The sequence below is a fragment of the Thermobia domestica genome, chromosome 3, assembly GCF_964235325.1.
Source record: "Thermobia domestica chromosome 3, izTheDome1.hap1.1, whole genome shotgun sequence".
Lineage (NCBI taxonomy): Eukaryota > Metazoa > Arthropoda > Insecta > Zygentoma > Lepismatidae > Thermobia > Thermobia domestica.
In genome coordinates, this window is record NC_137456.1 from 74954723 (window position 1) to 74973468 (window position 18746).

At 36.6% G+C, this 18746-nt stretch overlaps 1 protein-coding gene across 1 annotated transcript in view; it reads right to left on the reverse strand.

The window, feature by feature from the left end:
* LOC145680521 (uncharacterized) overlaps positions 1 to 10742 on the reverse strand; it is a 229381-nt gene extending 218639 nt beyond the window's left edge. The window contains exon 1 of the mRNA XM_081751126.1: positions 10289 to 10742. The gene's annotated coding sequence lies outside the window, so the exon portion shown is untranslated. The remainder of the gene's footprint in view (positions 1 to 10288) is intronic.
* Between the last annotated feature and the right edge of the window lie 8004 nt (positions 10743 to 18746).

Sequence of the window (18746 nt, forward strand, 5' to 3'; positions counted from 1 at the left end):
AAGTGGACCAACAAACATTCATGACGAAGAGAGGAGTGACAGGCCATCAGTGATCACTAATAAACTCGTTCAGAAAATTCATGGAAAAGCTCGTGAAAATCGACGTTTCACAATCTCGGAGCTTTTCGATGAATTTCCACTAATTTCCAGGACCGTGTTATATGACGTAGTGACACAGAGGGTTGGATCTCAGCGCTTTGGTGATGATGAGGAGCTGAAAGATGCAGTCACAAGGAACAGGCGAGAAATCGTTATGCTGAAGAATTTCTAAGCTAGTACAGAAATCCGATAAGTGCTTGAACGTTTATGGAACTATGTTGAAAAATAGAGCAAAGTAGTTGTTTTCATATATATATATATATATATATATATATTCTTATATTCTTATTTACTTTGGTGTTCCTTTTTTAACCAAATGAAGCTTACTTTCCGAACGGGCCTCGTATATGGAAAACTAAAAATCATAGAGTTTGAGATGAACGAGTTGAGAACTAGATTAGGGATACCACGTTTTGTGTGCAAAAACTATGTAATTACGGCTTCATTGCAGAGATGATTGTATACATTATTTAATACTATTCCGATAGAAGAAGCTGTGACTTCCTGAAGTGCGAAGATCGTTCAGCGAGAGACTCGAAATACAATTTCATAAAATGTATAAATCGTTTGCTTGAAATCCCATGTGTCTATGTCAATTATCAAATCTTCTGCTACAATATTACTGTTAAATTTCACGTCAGCATAATAAAAAGAGTACACAAATTATTAAAATAACCGTGAAGATAGATAATGTCCAGGATACCATATTGTGGGTACGAATATAGCTTTTTTTTCTTTTTTTTTTTTTCAAAAGAGCGGTAGCCTACCTAATTCTTTAGAACTTGATATTCTATTGGCGCTTTAGACTATACACATTAACAATAGGTTTGTATTCATATTAACCTACTTTCACAGAGAAAAATCCGTTCTCCGGACAGCAGTACAGTGTACAAATATACGGTATTCTCTTGCTTATTATAGGAATCAGTACGGAGCATACGTTATCCGTATGCTACATAGGCACTGCCCTTAGATGTTACATCATGCTGTTGCAGGATGTCTGACATCTAACAGTTTTCCGTATATCACATGCATTTACTTATGTCACCTACGTCCAATTGTATGTGAGATCCTGACCGCCTATATTGCTTCATACGGAAAGTACGTATAGATGGAACACTTATACAGAAAGTATTATAAAACATGCGTTTTCAGTTATACGTCTGCTGTACGTTGTCCAAAAACTACAGGAATTACGCATGTAACCTATCTTTTTAAGTATGCCACCTACAATTTTTTTTTCTCAGTGTATGTGTAAACAACCTAAATAATCCGGTCAACATATTATGCCTTCTATAGTATTTCCATTCTAACAAAAGTTTTGAAAGCTTCAAGACTCGTTTTCTCTCTGCACTTTTATTCATTCTCCTATTACTTCTGCAATAGGTCGGCATATGCATTATGGATATCAGCATTATTTCAGAAAATTGACACTTTTACTTGGGTGTTTGATTGTATGACACAAACACTGGCATCACTTGCTTTTGGGATCACCACTAATAGTTGGTACTAGACCGAGCGGAGTCAGATGAGTAAAACATTTAAAGGCATCGAAGAGAAGTTTGGGCCCTATTTGAAAATACAAATATTTATATGTAGGGCTACTACCTCTAGTAATCTTACAGAGTATACTAACTCTTTCGAGTATGTCGGTTTACGCTTAAGTTATACCTTGATTTGTGCTAATGTTTATAGTCAAGGGCTTCGGTGGCTCAGTGAAAAAGCGTTCACCTCTGGTGCATGGGTCGTTGGTTCGATCACAGGTCGGGTCAAGTGAACTTTGTGATGGACAAACACCGTGACCGTGGGTTTTATCCGGTTTCGTCCCACTTTCTTCATTCCACCATTTCATTCATTTCTCATCATCACCGTCTCCTTTAGCCTAGCCGGCAGAACCGTGGGACATAAAACTTAAAGATTTCATTTCATAAAGTGTTCGAATCTTTTACTCGTAAAATTTATATTTCATGTTCCTGATATCCTCATTCTGAACTAAACAATGGTTGATTATTATTTCAATAACAATAATAATAGTTATTTCAATAACAATAATTACTATTAAACTGGAATTCAGATTAAGTCTTGAGTCTCGCGATTAACAAGTGTGCGCTAAATGACATGGATAACACATAAAGGAAACAGGAAAAATAAGTTTAAAACGGGAATAATTTGCAGGAGAAAACAATCAAATGCTTTATCGCAACGAATATGAATGAAGCTGATGTTCCTTGAGCTTAAAAAAAAAAATCAGTGGATTATTGTCCTCCATGATATGTCATGTTTAAGTTATTACTGAAATAATAGAATTATAATTCAAAACCACCGAGGATCTTCACCAGAGTTACAAAATGTATAACATGTTGGTGTATGTTATTTGCCATATTAAGATGTATTACAGTACCGTATTAATTTGTGGCCTCGCCTTCAGTTAGCTGGAGTGCAAATTCTTACTTTTTTTTTAACCTCCGATGATTATGCACCAAGGCTAACCCTAACAGCACAAGATGTGTTAGGCATGTGCCATTTAGGTGTCCCAGCTACTTTTTAGGCACCCGACACACGGCACATATGAGATTCATGTGTTAAGTATGTACTTCGGCTACCTATCCTTTTAGGTACTTGTTACACCTAATTGATATTTGCAACTATGTACCATAAATATAGCATTTATATACCTGGCTCAGTTTCGCACTCTAACAGTCATTTGTTTTTATGTCGTCACTTCGGACATTTATCTGTCATGTTCTAGGTACGTCCTTTAGGTACATACTGTTTCAGATACCCTAACAGCACAAGATGTGTTAGGCACGCGCCATTTAGGTGTTCTAAATTCATCTCCCACGTTTGATGCATTTGTTGCTTTTTTCGAAGCGATTGTGTACTACAAGCAATAAACGCAACAACTTTATTAGATGACAACTGTCGCCGATCATTTGAAAGTGAATATGGAAGAACCATGAAGTAAAGTAAAAACACACTCGTCACTTTGTTATAAAATTACATGGCAAGCAGATTTTATCTGATCCCAAACAGTTATCGTCGAATATACACAGTTAAAGGAGCACTCTGATTAGCCAAATTCAAAAGACCTCAACAATTTATCTCTCTACAAAGGACGTTCTCTTCATCGCTTCTGTAGCCAAGTCGAAAGAGCACGCGGCTAGTAATCCAAAGGTTGGTGGTTCGCGCCCATCCTGGGGTGTTTTTTTTACTTGTTTAAAGTGTTTTCTAGACTCACCTTAATACAAACACACTACGCATATAGGCGATTTAACTTATTTTGGGGGAGTAATTTTGTGGTTCATTGACCCTTATGGCATGAGGAATACACGTAGAACATATTAGGCACGTTCCCCAGGTACCTGTCAGGCACGTGCCTAGGGACGGTCATAGACTGTGACTATCACTTGCCATCCATGTAATTTCTCTCTCAGAGGTACATAAGGCACATACTGGACACATTCCCATGTACCTGAGGGAACATGATAGACATATGCCTGCTATGAAATTGTGCTGTTAGGGAAGAGAGACCGTGATAATGAGATCGATGGTAGAATGAAAAAACTGGGACGAAAGAGGAGAGTTCCGAGAAAACCAACGCCTACAGTGTTTGTCCATCACAAAGCCCACTTGACGTCAGCTAAGACTGAATCAGGAACCCCTCTTATCAGAGGTGACCGCTCTACTACTGAGCCATCACGGCCCAAATTTCTTACTTCAACTTACGTCCAATTTTCTGTAATAATTTTTGCACTTGTCATGGCTTATTTGGGGATATTTTTTTCATGCACTATACCGGTACTTTACGTAATAATTTACTCGTGCTATAAGTGTTCTCCTAAGAATATGTTCTTCCTTTATAAATGATTGTGTCCACGGATGGTTTCAAGTTCGATGCCGATGAAGCATAAAATATTCGGTGTTAAGTCAATTCTAATGGCAAGTAAGGAATTAATCCAGTCAAGTTAATGGCCAGAACAACATAACTTAGAAAAAAATTATGTTTTAATTTTGATGTTGACGGAAATCGTTTCAATTACTCGAACTTTCACGTCTGCATGATGTGGAAACACACGGGTGGAAAAACATTTAAGAATGCCCAGCACAAGAATTGACGGATCTGGCCCAAAATTAGCACATAGGAAAAAGGTGATATGATCTGAAATATACCGAACGTAGCAAATAGGTTGTTTAAAAATAGTGTTGTCTGCGGGACGAGACGAGATTAGAAATAACATTCTCCTCTCGACTCGCAAATGTTAGTAGAACTCTCGTCTCGTCTCGATTTTCGAAGAATGCTTTCTCGTTTCGTTTTATAAATTTATGAATAAAACTTATGCTCTGATTTCTTTTTCTTAATTTCATCCTAGAAACTATCATAATTCTTTCGCGTCACAAGAGGACCACAAAGGGTGTGATATAACAACATTTAAACCATATGTATTACTGGAGTATATTGTGAAATATGACTTCTGTATCTTTAAACGTTGACGAATGCACTTCCTTATGTTTACATATTCACTTTATCAATTTATAGCTTTTGCACTTTGAACACTAAAATAGTGTTCGAGATCTAAGAATTAGGTGAATTAGTGTTGCCACGAGACTAGAGACATTTTTCGTCTCGTCTCGAAAATGATACGAGAAGTCAAGTTTTTTTTTGTCTCGTCTCGAATTTGAAAATGTGTTTCTCGACTTGTAGGCAACTTTATTCCCAAACATACACTATTCACTTTAGTAGCACGTGGAACCATTCCGAACGGCAACAAAAACAGCTGTTTGGGAAACCATCGGTCATAGGGATACACAATGGCTGCCTGAGGTATAGTATTCCACGTTTGCTGTAGATATTGGTGTAGCTACGCGATTTTCTGGAGGTCAGGTGCATATCTACTATATTCCTGCTAAAATTTCAGTGTTTAGTTCGAGGTCTCATGAGCTTTATAAATAATACACATATAAAGAAGTGAAAGACACAGGAAAAATAAGTTCAAAACGAAAATGTTTTTTTTTTTTAGGAGGAAAGAAATCAAACGTTCTACCACAAAGAATGTGGATGGTGCTGATGTTTTTTGAACTCTAAAAAGCTTACAATTTAATGGATTGTTCTCTTCCAGTTCTTGCTATGTTTAAATTGTTACTGAAATAATAGAAATATATATCTCGCTGAATGTTTCCACAGGATTTAAAAATAGGAATTCTATAGTTCTATAGTTGCTTTCGGTAACCATGGTCATTTTAGCACATCGCATATAAGGAATCACACTTCGGGGAAGTGGGGAAGGAAGGAAACGGCCTGGGACTCTTTGTATGAGGTTATCATCCCGACACTTGGCTGATGTGAATTATTAAAACCCAGGGAAAATCTTCATTCAGGATACCTAGCCTGGGTTTTTATACCTTTCCGCCCGAGTCTCCTATCGGGAACTAAACCAGAATTATTGCACCGAAGGCGAGAGCGTTAGCGACTACGCTACTCGAGGCCACCCATAGGATTTAGGATCACACACTTCTCCATTTCAGAGTAAAAGATATATATGATGTCTACTTTCCCTAATGGTATGGAGATTTTGCATTATTCTGCTGCAAGATGGGACAACGCAAAATGTAAGGTCTGAGGAAAGATTGCCAATGTTATGAATTTAGGACATACCAGTTAATTCCCTTGATTGAAGGATAAAGGCGAGTGGAGTGGTAGCGTATTGCCCTCCATACCAGCATGGGGACACAAGCTGCATTTTTCCGCTCATCTACGCTAATATCTACGAACATTTCGTATGATCATCTCTGTTCCCAAGTCAGGAATGGCTGTAATTGTTGAATAACACTGTCCTCTATTCGCCTCACCACTACGGTCTACCTCAATATTGCCTAACACTCTCGACGATTAGTAGATGTCACGGATAATTGAGGATCAAAAGCACAAGGGACTCACGTCAAATTACTAACGTTGTGAGGAAAAGAGATACGCTCTATACACTCCATTTAAATACAGGGTGAGTCAAACGTCCCTCACCCCGATTCTAAAATAAGCCAGTGTAGATAGTCGGAATTGGTAATTGTAGGGACAAATTAGGTCGAGGAAAACCTTTATGGTGCGTGTCAGGTCAATGGCCGCCATGGTAAAGTTAACACTGTTTTTTTTTTTTTTTTTTTAACATTATATTAATTATTTACAATGTCTGGACATAAATCTTTTAAACACTGAAAGGAGTTTCAAATAGTGATCTTAAATATGAAATGTGTCCGAAATGACCAGAATTGGACTTGAATTTCTTCTGTACTGAACGCCCCAATTGTACTAAAGTAACGCGAGAGCTTAGGTGCGTACCAAGAAATTTTTGTTAGGGAGTCCAAAGTCGAAAGTTCCGAATGGATGGCACCCGAGAGTGCACTCCTGATGAAGAAAAACACGATTATATTATTTAAAAAGAATTACGAAGTCTTTTTGACGGGATTCGGACCTGGTGGACCCTCTGTAGGTGCGCCCTGCGGGAACGCAGACTTGAATCCGATAATTGATTGCTTAGTGCTCTTATATAAGGAAAAAATGTGGCTCTGACTGCAACTGCGATTACCGTCCTAAGAGTAAGGCACTCCGAATTATCTTTTTGTCCAATCGCTTCCCGAGAGTCGCGGGGACACTGACAGAGAGGTCATCTATTGTGTAAATCCTCTGACTCCAATCATGCATATCACCGATGGACAATTAACAGATCGTGTCCCATATAAGCACCAATTTAACGGAATGGTCACATTCTGGCACGAATTTCGTTAGAATCGGACGATGTAGACAGGGAGTTTTACATGCGTTTCCACCAGTGTATTCGTAAACATAAGTGAAAGAGATGTATCTCACCTTTTACTGAATCAAATCACTGGAGATCTACAGCTGGAAGGATTGTTTTCGTATAATAATGGTTGATATTAAACTTGTGATCAATCATTGCTTACTTTAAACTATATTCAATGCATTAAAATATAGCGCGGCAACCGCATTCCTGGGGTGCAATTAATAATAATATTATAATAGAACTGTATTTGCTAGTAATTTTCCTGTATCCCAAAGAAAAATGATCGATCTGATATCAAAGTAATGTCATACATTGTTGTTCATACCGTGAATACTTTTACGCTGACTGCCATTTCGAAAGTATTCAATTACAGCAGCGTTTCCCAACCGGTGTGCCGCGGCACACTGGTGTGCCGTGAATGGGCCACTGGTGGGCCGCGAGGAAATCGAAACAAAATTATTAATTCTATAGCAATCAAATTGCAAAACGTAGGGAAGAATGTATATTTGTATTTCACATTACTATGAATCTATAATTTTAAGTTTTATATCATGTTACTTTTCTGTACATTTCTAATGTTGAAAAAAGTATAGATCATTGTTATGGCCATTATTGCTTCTTTATTGTGTCAGACTATTTCGTAACTTGAAAATTTAAAATGTCATTCAATCCCTTCGACAAATTACCAACATCTGCGTTTTAAAAGTACAAGAGAGTTGTTTGTTCGTTCGTTATTTACTGATCTTCCTTGTTAGTAAAAGTTAGATACAGTTTTTGAAAAAGAAAGCTTATTTTTAAAAACCCGTGTCCAATATTTCATTGCAATTGTTTTCTATTTTTAAATTAGAATGAAATATAAGCATAATGATTTACCACGAGTAAAAACCGATGATCGAGCTTTCCTCTCTGTGAAAAGATCAGTAATCACAGAAAAACCACGGTACCAGTGGCGTAGCAGCTGCCCCCGCAACCCCCGCAGTGCGGGGGGGCCCCGAGGTATAGAGGGCCCCGAAGTCTTGCGATGAATAAAGATTTAAAGAAGTAGAACTTCAACCTTACTTCTGTCGGCTTTACAATTAGAGCCCCTTCTCTATACTTTGCGGGGGGTGGGCGCAAAAGTGTGCTACGCCACTGCACGGTACTTTATATTTACAAATAATAATATCTATAAGCGTGCCGCGAGAATTCAAGTTACACCCGTAGTGTGCCGCAAGTTGAAAAAGGTTGGGAAACGCTGAATTACAGCAATGAGTTTAGGAGAAATACGGTTTATATTAAAACCAACAATGATTAACCCTTTACGGTGTTATGTCGGCTGTAAGCTAACATTGCAATCTACTATCGCTTGCTCTCTGTCTTATCTCGGCTAACTTTTTTCTATTCTCCTTGTAGTTCTTTAGTTCTAAAACAGGTGGGAAGAGTGTCTGCACTTCTTTGCATTTGGAACATCTTATGGTGGAAATTTTTCCGAAAATAAAAGTATCTGAGGCTCTTTTGGTAAATTAAAAATGTATGGTGGAAATTCTTCCGAAAATAAAAGTATCTGAGGCTCTTTTGGTAAATTAAAAATGTATGGTGGAATTTTTTTCCGAAAATAAAAGTATCTGAGGCTCTTTTGGTAAATTAAAAATGTATGGTGGATTTTTTTCGGAAATTAAAAGTATCTGAGGCTCTTTTGGTAAATTAAAAATGTATGGTCAAAATTTTTCCGAAAATAAAAGTATCTGAGGCTCTTTAGGTAAATTAGAAATGAAGTTCAAAGGGTTAATTGCTATTACTATTGATTGTTTTTTAATATTATCCATTTTCCTGATGTTGCGCAATAATGTGACTTATGAAAATGGTGTGGGAACAATTTTGCCAGTGATACCTCCTTTGTAATTTTACGGATTCTTTTTACTATTCATTTTTTTACTAACTTATGTGTAATGTAGGTTCGATGTCAGGTACTTATATAGAATGAGTTTAAGTTTATTAAGAGGAGGTGGATGTTAGTTTTTTTTTTTTAACAGGGATGTAATGGGGCGTATACGGGGCACACCCACCTAATATTTTTATAGTACAACATATACTTATCTTTAATTTGAAAGGAGTATGTACGCTATTTTTTTTTCTAAAACAGTCGAGGGTACGTAAACCGATCAAAATTCTAGCACTACATCACAGTATGTTTAATATTTGATGGACAGGTGAGGGCGGGTTTGGAAATCTTACATAAAGCATCGCATGAATGGAGGTTATGTAATGCTAGTTTTCCTTGAGTTCCCTTGTGGCTAAATAGTGTCAGCTTTGGACCACAGTGGCTCAATGGTAGAGCCCTCATCTCTTATGTAGGGTCCCTGATTCGATTCCAGCTCCCGCTGCCAAATAGGTTTTATGGTGAATAAACAGGGTGCATAGGTTTTCTATGGATTCTCCCAATTCCCGCACTTTCTTCAATCCACCATTTCGTTCAACATCATTATCCTGTCTCCCTTAATTTCGGCACATAATCGTGGGACGTTAAATATTTTTAAAAATACAATATTTTCGAATTCGGTCCGAGAAACCTGAGTTCAGTCTTTGATGAGAACTCATACCTCTGGAACACCACGTCAAACTATAGGTAAACAATTTACACTGTAACCTTAGTCTTCAAAAGTTAACTTTATACTTCAAATAAGTAAACAAATATATGATCTTCCCCTGCCGTTGTTCTTCGGTATCATAAAAATATGACTGATGTCCATATGATCACAGGTTTATTTTCGGATAAAAATAACTCTGTTGCTTTCCAGTCGCTTGCGCCCCACTACTGACCGTTTACTTCCCCAAAAGAAGCGCCACTCCGGTTGGGAACCCTTAGTTCATAATCATATTAATGCAAACTAAAATAAATAAATAACAAGCTCATACTTTAACGGAATTTGGTTGCATGCATCTGCAATGGCTTAGTGTTTAAGACAAAAACATTATAATTAAAATTCTATTGTATAAAATAGAGAACTTTCCCAGTAACAAATAGTAATTAAATATATCATCAACAAAAAGTAACCTTGAATTTTCTTTTTGTTAAATTTGTAAAGTGACTAAGAGAGCGTAAGATTTTTTTTTTTTTTTTTTTTTTTTTTTTTTTTTTGAAACCTTGTCTTATTCATAATCTTAAACATACTTATACTTTTGGATTTAGCATTGAAAATTATGGTGATACAATTAACGTAGACAATATAGGCCTCAGTTTACACATTTTTATTTATTTATTTGGCCTAAGATTGTTTTTAAAAAAAAAAATGAATTAGTGTTTCATATTCCATTTATGTTAACTGACATATTTTCTTTGTAAATATTTTGTTTATGTATTATAATGTAAAACGATAATTAGCAAGATCGGCCAAATATGTAATCATTTTACTTACCTTATTTGAAACAAAAGACGATTAATCCAAATTGCATAGTTGCAAGACATTGTCTAAGAATAGTTCTCATTTCACGCACTGACAGTCCACAATACATGGTTTTTAACGTAGCACATAACACTTCACGCCACATATACATTTATTCCCGTTATTTCTTTAAAAACACACTGTATTTCGTACACAGAATCGATGCTCACATGTGATAGAACCCGCATTGATGACAATCCATGCCTACAAACCAATGTTTCACAGAATCTTCGTTTCAACATCGTCTTCTTTCTTTTTCTTCCCCTCGTCCGATCGTATGAATATTGTTACTATCTGTCGTTTCTGTAAAATCACATAGATGTCTCTGTGTATCGTGCCCGCGGTGATATGTCGTGCGGTAATCGTAACGCGTCTTTTTGGACTTACATACTACATCTACAGAAGCGGCAACAACATACGCTTTTAGTCTTCTTTGGTTTAGTAGACAGACACGGTGTTTTGCCCCGGAGGAGGAACAAGAATTAAAATGAAGAAGCGCTTTGAAGGATAATTTTCTAGTTCAATGTCATGGCGGTACTGATTCCACTTCCCTCTTTGGTTCAGCGCCCTCGACCCTGAAAAAACACACACGGTACGTAAAATACAACTTGCAGAAGCCGATAAACTACAAAATTACGAGCTCTGTACATTATATATTGTGGTTTCCTGGCCTTATTGCCGAGTTTGCTACTAAACAAGGAAGAAATGGTAAAAAAAGAATCACAAGTAACAGAACAAAACTTTATGAGAATAGTTTACTGTGCATATAATAATAGCGGTAATATAAACTAATTTCGTTTGGTTTTCTTACAGCAATCTGTGGTTTGTTTGTTTGAAAAAAACACCTTTTCAGCAAAACGTCTTCAAAATATTTTGGAAACCGAATAACTTGTTCTTTCATCTGGAAACGAACCCAGGCTTCGCTCCCCACCTTTAGAGATGCAGAAGAGCCACTTAAAATGAATAAAAAAGAAAATTTGTATTTTTGGCTCAAAAGATGCAACATATTTCAATCAAAAAATTTCTTGTACGCCTTGTATCTAGAGAACTACATATAGTATAGCCAAACCCAAACTATCACTTAACTCAAAATGAGTGCTTATTCCGTAAAAAAATACGAGAACTCTATTTACGGGCTGTTCAAAAATTTTGTGGCCCCTGATCCATGATCCAATATATTTCAATCAAAAAATTTCTTGTACGCCTTATATCTGGAGAACTATATAGTGTAGCCAAACCCAAATTATCACTTAAGTCAAAAGTAACGCTTCCCAAGTGTAACGCTCCGATTTTGATAAAATTTGGCAGGTAGATACTACACATAAAATAAACGAATACGTGTTTTTTTTTTTTTAAATTTCTGCAGAAAAACGGTTTTAGGGGGTAAAAGCCCCAACCAAAATTTTGAAATATGACGCCCGAAAGGCAAAAACAAGTGGACCGAAGTGAACGAAATTGTGCACAAATATTGTAGACACAAAATCAGGGAATACAGGTTTCGTATTTTCCTGAACAATAAAAAAAAAAAAAAAAAAAACGTTTGCGTAAGGCAAAGACCTCTCCAAAACTTTGATAATGAAAAATCAAAAATGCTAATAACAGTATGTCAGAAGTGCTTAAAGGACATGAAGAATTGGAACGAAAGTTTGGGGAGTAACAATACGCAAAAAATAAACGAATACGGGTTTTTTATTTTCTGCGAAAAAACGGTTTTAGGGGCAAAAGCCCCCACCCAAAATTTTGAAATTTGACGCCCGAAAGGCAAGAAGTGGACCGAAGTGAATGAAATTGTGCACAGATATTGTAGACATAAAATGAAGGAATACGGGTTACGTAATTTCCCGAGAAAAACTGTTGAGTGGAGCACGGTCCCCTCCAAACCTTTGATCACGAAACATCAAAAGTGTTAATAACAGTATGTCAGAAGTGCTTAAAGGACATGAAGAATTGGAAGGAAACTTTCTGTAGGGACAGTATGCCAAAAAAAAAAAAAAAAAGATAAGGTTTATTTTTATTTTCTACGGAAAAACGGTTTCAGGAGGTAAAAGCCCCAATCCAAAATTTTGGAATTTGACGCCTGAAAGGCAAAAACAAGTGGACCGAAGTGAACGAAATTGTGCACAAATATTGTAGACACAAAATCAGGGAATACAGGTTTCGTATTTTCCTGAACAATAAAAAAAAAAAAAAAAAAAAAAAGTTTGCGTAAGGCAAAGACCTCTCCAAAACTTTGATAATGAAAAATCAAAAATGCTAATAACAGTATGTCAGAAGTGCTTAAAGGACATGAAGAATTGGAACGAAAGTTTGGGGAGTAACAATACGCAAAAAATAAACGAATACGGGTTTTTTATTTTCTGCGAAAAAACGGTTTTAGGGGCAAAAGCCCCCACCCAAAATTTTGAAATTTGACGCCCGAAAGGCAAGAAGTGGACCGAAGTGAATGAAATTGTGCACAGATATTGTAGACATAAAATAAGGGAATACGGATTTCGTATTTTCCTTTTAAAAAACGATTGGGTAGGGCACGGTCCTCTTCCAAACCTTTGATCACGAAACACCAAAAGTGCTAATAACAGTATGTCCGATGTGTGTAAAGGACATAAAAATTGCAACGAAACTTTGTGTAGGGACAATACATAGGATACAAACGAATACGTTTTTTTTTATTATTATTATTTTCTGCGGAGAAACGGTTTTAGGGGCAAAAGCTCCCACCCAAAATTTTGATAGTTGTCGTCCGAAAGGCAAGAAGAAGTGGACCGAAGTGAATGAAATTGTGCACAAATATTGTAGAGATAAGATGAGGAAATACGTTTCGTATTTTCCTTAAAAAAAAAAAAAAAAAAAAAAAAAAAAATGGGTGGACCGAGGCGTTGGATGGCGGAAGGAGTGGACCGTAACTAATAAAAAAAACTGTGTGCAAATATTGGATTTAAAAATGACGGTTTTTTTTGCTTCCTGATTTTTAAAATGTATTTTCTTTTTAGAATATAATAACCAAAAGTATTTTTATTTGTGAGTGTATTATGATGGTAGAACATACTGAAACTGAAATGTTTTAAAAAGCCCAAACTTTCCCAGAAAAAACTTTAAAAAACTCGATTTTTTCAGGAGCCCATGCACACAACTAATCACATTATCTTTCATTTATAAAGAACTACCCTGGTTCGATCTTCGGCTAAGTTTGTGGTGGACAACATTGTGTCGTGGATTTTTGGGGGGTACTCCCGTTTCCTTCCACTTTTTCATTCCACTAATTTTCCCACCATCATTCACTTGCCTTAATCATCATCTTCCTTAGCCTAAAGGGCGTATTCATGGGATGTTAAACTGAAAGATTTCATTTTTATTTCATATAAAGAACTAAGTACAAAGGCGAAGATAAGGCAGTCAGAGAGAGGTGCTAACAAATTCTACGCCCAAACGTTCACCGATATCTCATCAGTTGAATTTGGTCGAATCCAGTCCGATCAGGATTTTTATCATTAAAAAAAAAAAAAAAAAAGATACAGTATGAGTCACGGAAAACCGGCCCCGCTGACTAGTAAATAAAATTTGTTGCAGCACTATCGATCTTGCCATTTACTTGTAGTAACATTCACATTAAATGTTGAAAACAGGACCGTAACTTGTGGAGGGAAAAGGCAATTGCCACCCATTTAATCTCCCTATCGTTCGAAGGGAGCCACACTTCAAGATAAAACATTCTTACTACATGTGATATGATACGATGAGCAAATGAAGCATAGAATAGGTTCACCATTTGCTTCCCTTAAAAAAAAAAAAAAAAAAAAAAAAAAAAAAGTGAGCTGGGCCCATTTCAAGGAAAAGTCTATTGTTAGGGGCCCCAGAAATAATGTATATTTCTTAATGCTATAAGTTCTATCAAATATTATCCCTCAATTTAACTTGTAAAGCATGGAATGGACCCATCATACCATTTCGAAAAGAAATAATTTAAAATACTGCTGCTACCCCAGGGGGGGCGATCGGGGCGATCGCCCCCCCCCAGAAGAGGGAACTTTCTTATTTTATAGTATATAAATAAACCAATCCCAGAGTTTGAAGCTCTTAAAAGTAGCTCTAAGTAGCAGTATTACAACCCACCGCCCCCCAGAAGTCCGTCCTGGATCCGCCCCTGTGCTACCCTATCATCATCTGAACACATTATATTTTCCTAAGATGAAGCATACATATAATCTGACTCATATTTCAGTAAAGCGACAACCGGGCCAATTTGAATTTCTAGGGGGATTTCAAATTTATATTTTAACAGGGAGCTCAATTTCATATTTCTAGGGCCTAAGTGTTAGTGCTAAATATTAGGCCTAAGGAAAAGTTCCAAGTTTCGGTGCTGGTTGAAAATGACCATCAACATCCAAACACATCTGTGGACGATGTAACAAGTTAACATATACCCATATCAATTTCACCAAGTACTCGTAACATCGCAGATGTACTGTCCATCTAAATATTCTCCTTGATTTCCTCGATAGCATGTGAATTTTGTTTGTACACTTGGTTTCTCAACATTTACCCGGACGTCTTCTTTTACTTAGACATGTCCTCTTTTTCGGGCCCTAAAAATGGTCTTTCGGACGGAGGGAGTACAGACAACTGCTTATTTTCAATATTAGTGGAGACACGGTGGCTTTTGTAGTGCCAGTGCGGTGTAGTACCCTGAAGAGCATGGGTGTTTTAAACTAACTTCGATGTTTCTGTGTTCATGTCCCTGTGGAGTCCGGTAGAAGTTTAACAGTGAAAAAAGAGTTAAATTGAAAGTGGTAGAGTTCTCACCTTTGGTGCGAGAGGACTTCGATTCAATCTCCGGCTATGCAAGTTTTTGGTGAACAACTAAACATTTAATAAACACGAGAGAGTATCCTCTCAGGAGTGTAACAGGTCCTTCTACCCTGCTTTAAGAAGCAGTACACGCTTTATTCTCTCTTGGTGATAAACCGTCAAACCGTCAAGTGAGCTTTCTGGTGGACAAACACAGTATGCGTGGCTTTTCTCTTGGTTCTTCCGTTTCCTCCCACTTTCTTCATTCCATCATTTTCATTTATTTTACATCACCATCGTCTCCTTCAGCCTAGCCGTGGGACATAAACACGTGCATACACGTGGGACATAAACATTTTAAAGAAATTTAGTTTATCAAAATTCCTTTATATATTTATCGTGTCAGTGTTCATGCAGGAGACAACGAACATCAAGAACTATTTGATGTGTGACCATCAATTTTGGCCAGGATTAGAAGGTCAAAAGTTAAGATCGTGTTCGTTGGCAGATATTATATTCAAATCGGAAATTACAGAAATCAACCATTTTCAGTTTTAAAGTTGATCACTATAGAGCAAAATCGATAATAGACAGCGAGAAACAGTTTCTTGTAATCGACTAAGCGTCCCAAGAATACACTTCATCTCCATCCTTTACTGTATTAAAACCGGAAATGATAGAAATCCACTACAGCTTCCGGTTTCAACATTGGTCTACATGGAGGCAAAACGATAAAGGATGACGAGAAACATTATTATTTTTTGAATCAATTTAGAGTTCTAAGAATAAGTACCAGCTTCTCCTTTAACCCCATATTCAAGCAGGAAGTGGCAGAAACCAACCATTTCCGGTTTTAACGTTAACCATTATAAAATAAATTAAAAACATCAATAGATAGCGAGAAGTTGTTTTCTACAATCAAGAATATCATTCTATCTCCATTCTAATATTTCTACTAAAACCGGAAATGGTAGAAATTTAGTACCACTCCCAATTTCAATATTAATTAAGAAAATATCACGCCATACCAGGGGCGGATCCAGGACTGACTTCTGGGGAAAGTTGTCATACTGCTACTTTTAAGGGCTCCAAACTTTGGGATGGTTGTTATTTATATATAAAAAATAAGAAAGTTTCTTCTTCTGGGGGGCGATCGCCCCGATCGCCCCCCTTAATCCGCTCCTGCGTCATACAAATCAAAACTCTTCACGTGGTGTACGCGCGACACTGATACTTTCAAATTTTAATTTATTCTATACTAGCAGCGTTCACCCCGCTTCGCTGGGGTCACCCCGGAACGCAATAAACTTTGTTACTTAGATAATTTTTACTTTTTCGCTTTCAAGTGATATGATAAAAACCATAGAAGATTGCAGTAAATGTTAACATTATATCGCCTGTCATTTATGTTAACCCGCCGAGTGACACGGTCATGTGGGTTGCATATAAATACGGTTAGATTTAGCTATGATGAGCTAACAAAGGATTTCTACGTTATGGACACTTGAATGGTCAATTATCTCAAGACACTGGTAATTGAAAATTAAAGTGATATGATAAAAACCATCTAGGGTCCAAATCTTAATAACCCCCCAAAAATGAAAGAAATTGGTTCAGCCGTATTAGCGTGATGAGCTAACAAAGGATTTGTACGTTCTCTTTTATATATACTCTTTTATATATATAGATAGTCGTAATGATAAAGTAAAGTTAGCACAGAGTAGTAATACTAGTAATACGTATGTATTTTTCGTAAGATGCAAAATTATAACTAGAGACCGGATGTTTAGGCATAAAAACCTGTAAAATAGGCAGGCAAATAGGCACTTAAAATTTACAAAATAGGCAGTAAAATAGGCACTCAAATATAACTTGAAGTAATGAAGAAAATACTCAATACAATTAAAATATAAATTCAAGTCATTAGTTAATGTTCAAAGAATATAGAAATATACCTGTTTATTAATGTCTTTTTTTACTGTATGTATAAAACGAAGCTTGACATGTATTCCATGTATATTTGATAAATACATTCTATACAGCACTTTATCACTACCAGTAGCGTAGCGTGGTATTCCGAAATGGGGATGCCAAAGTTAGTCACTTGTGCGATACAATACTACTAAAATCAGCAATACATAGCTATACCGATGGGAAATATAGGGTTATTAAAAAAATTAGGGGGGAGGCCCCCTAATTGGTGGCCTAGTGGGGTATACAGAAGGAATGCGTGGATTACATTAGAAGCCAATAAGCAATTGTCTCAGCTCCTTCTTACCACTACCGTGTGACAAGAAAACTCAGCCCCGCTGTTGAATGAACATTGTTTCCAGTATAGTTCCCTTTATTTCCTTCTCGTGGGCAGCTTCTTTCTCCGTATACCATATTTCAATCTCGTTCTTTAAAAAGTCGCTCCTAGAAATTTGTCATCTTGAGTCCGGAACTCAAACGCCCATTCATGAATATGGACCTGAGTGTATACGTATATTATTTGAAGATGCAAATAGAAAGCACTTAAACCAACTCTGGGGGCCTGTTTCTGTGTATGTATTTCGTTGTCAGATATCCAGATACTGAAGGCAGGGGCGCAAATCTGTCTTCTGCATTCGGGGAACGGGTAAGACCGTTCTCATTTTTTTTTTTTTTTTTAAAGCGATGTTCAAAATATTTATGAAGTTGAAAAACAATACTGTGGAGGATCAGAGGAGCAGAGTTGCCTTCAACATTAGGAGGAGGGCAGATTTGAGGGCATATTTGAGGCTTATTCCGGAGGGAGGGGAGATGAGGCTTGTAATACCATGGCAGTGGGTACTGTGATGCCCAATAGAAAAGAAATGCCGCGTGCACCATTTGCTAAAAAACTGAAGTAAGGAGAAACAATTGTAATGCAACGGGACCATCTTCTGGCTATAAAGTGGCGAGATAATTTTTACTTTTTCGCTTTCAAGTGATATGATAAAAACCATAGAAGATTGCAGTAAATGTTAACATTATATCGCCTGTCATTTATGTTAACCCGCCGAGTGACACGGTCATGTGGGTTGCATATAAATACGGTTAGATTTAGCTATGATGAGCTAACAAAGGATTTCTACGTTATGGACACTTGAATGGTCAATTATCTCAAGACACTGGTAATTGAAAATTAAAGTGATATGATAAAAACCATCTAGGGTCCAAATCTTAATAACCCCCCAAAAATGAAAGAAATTGGTTCAGCCGTATTAGCGTGATGAGCTAACAAAGGATTTGTACGTTCTCTTTTATATATATAGATTAGTCGTAATGATAAAGTAAAGTTAGCACAGAGTAGTAATACTAGTAATACGTATGTATTTTTCGTAAGATGCAAAATTATAACTAGAGACCGGATGTTTAGGCATAAAAACCTGTAAAATAGGCAGGCAAATAGGCACTTAAAATTTACAAAATAGGCAGTAAAATAGGCACTCAAATATAACTTGAAGTAATGAAGAAAATACTCAATACAATTAAAATATAAATTCAAGTCATTAGTTAATGTTCAAAGAATATAGAAATATACCTGTTTATTAATGTCTTTTTTTACTGTATGTATAAAACGAAGCTTGACATGTATTCCATGTATATTTGATAAATACATTCTATACAGCACTTTATCACTACC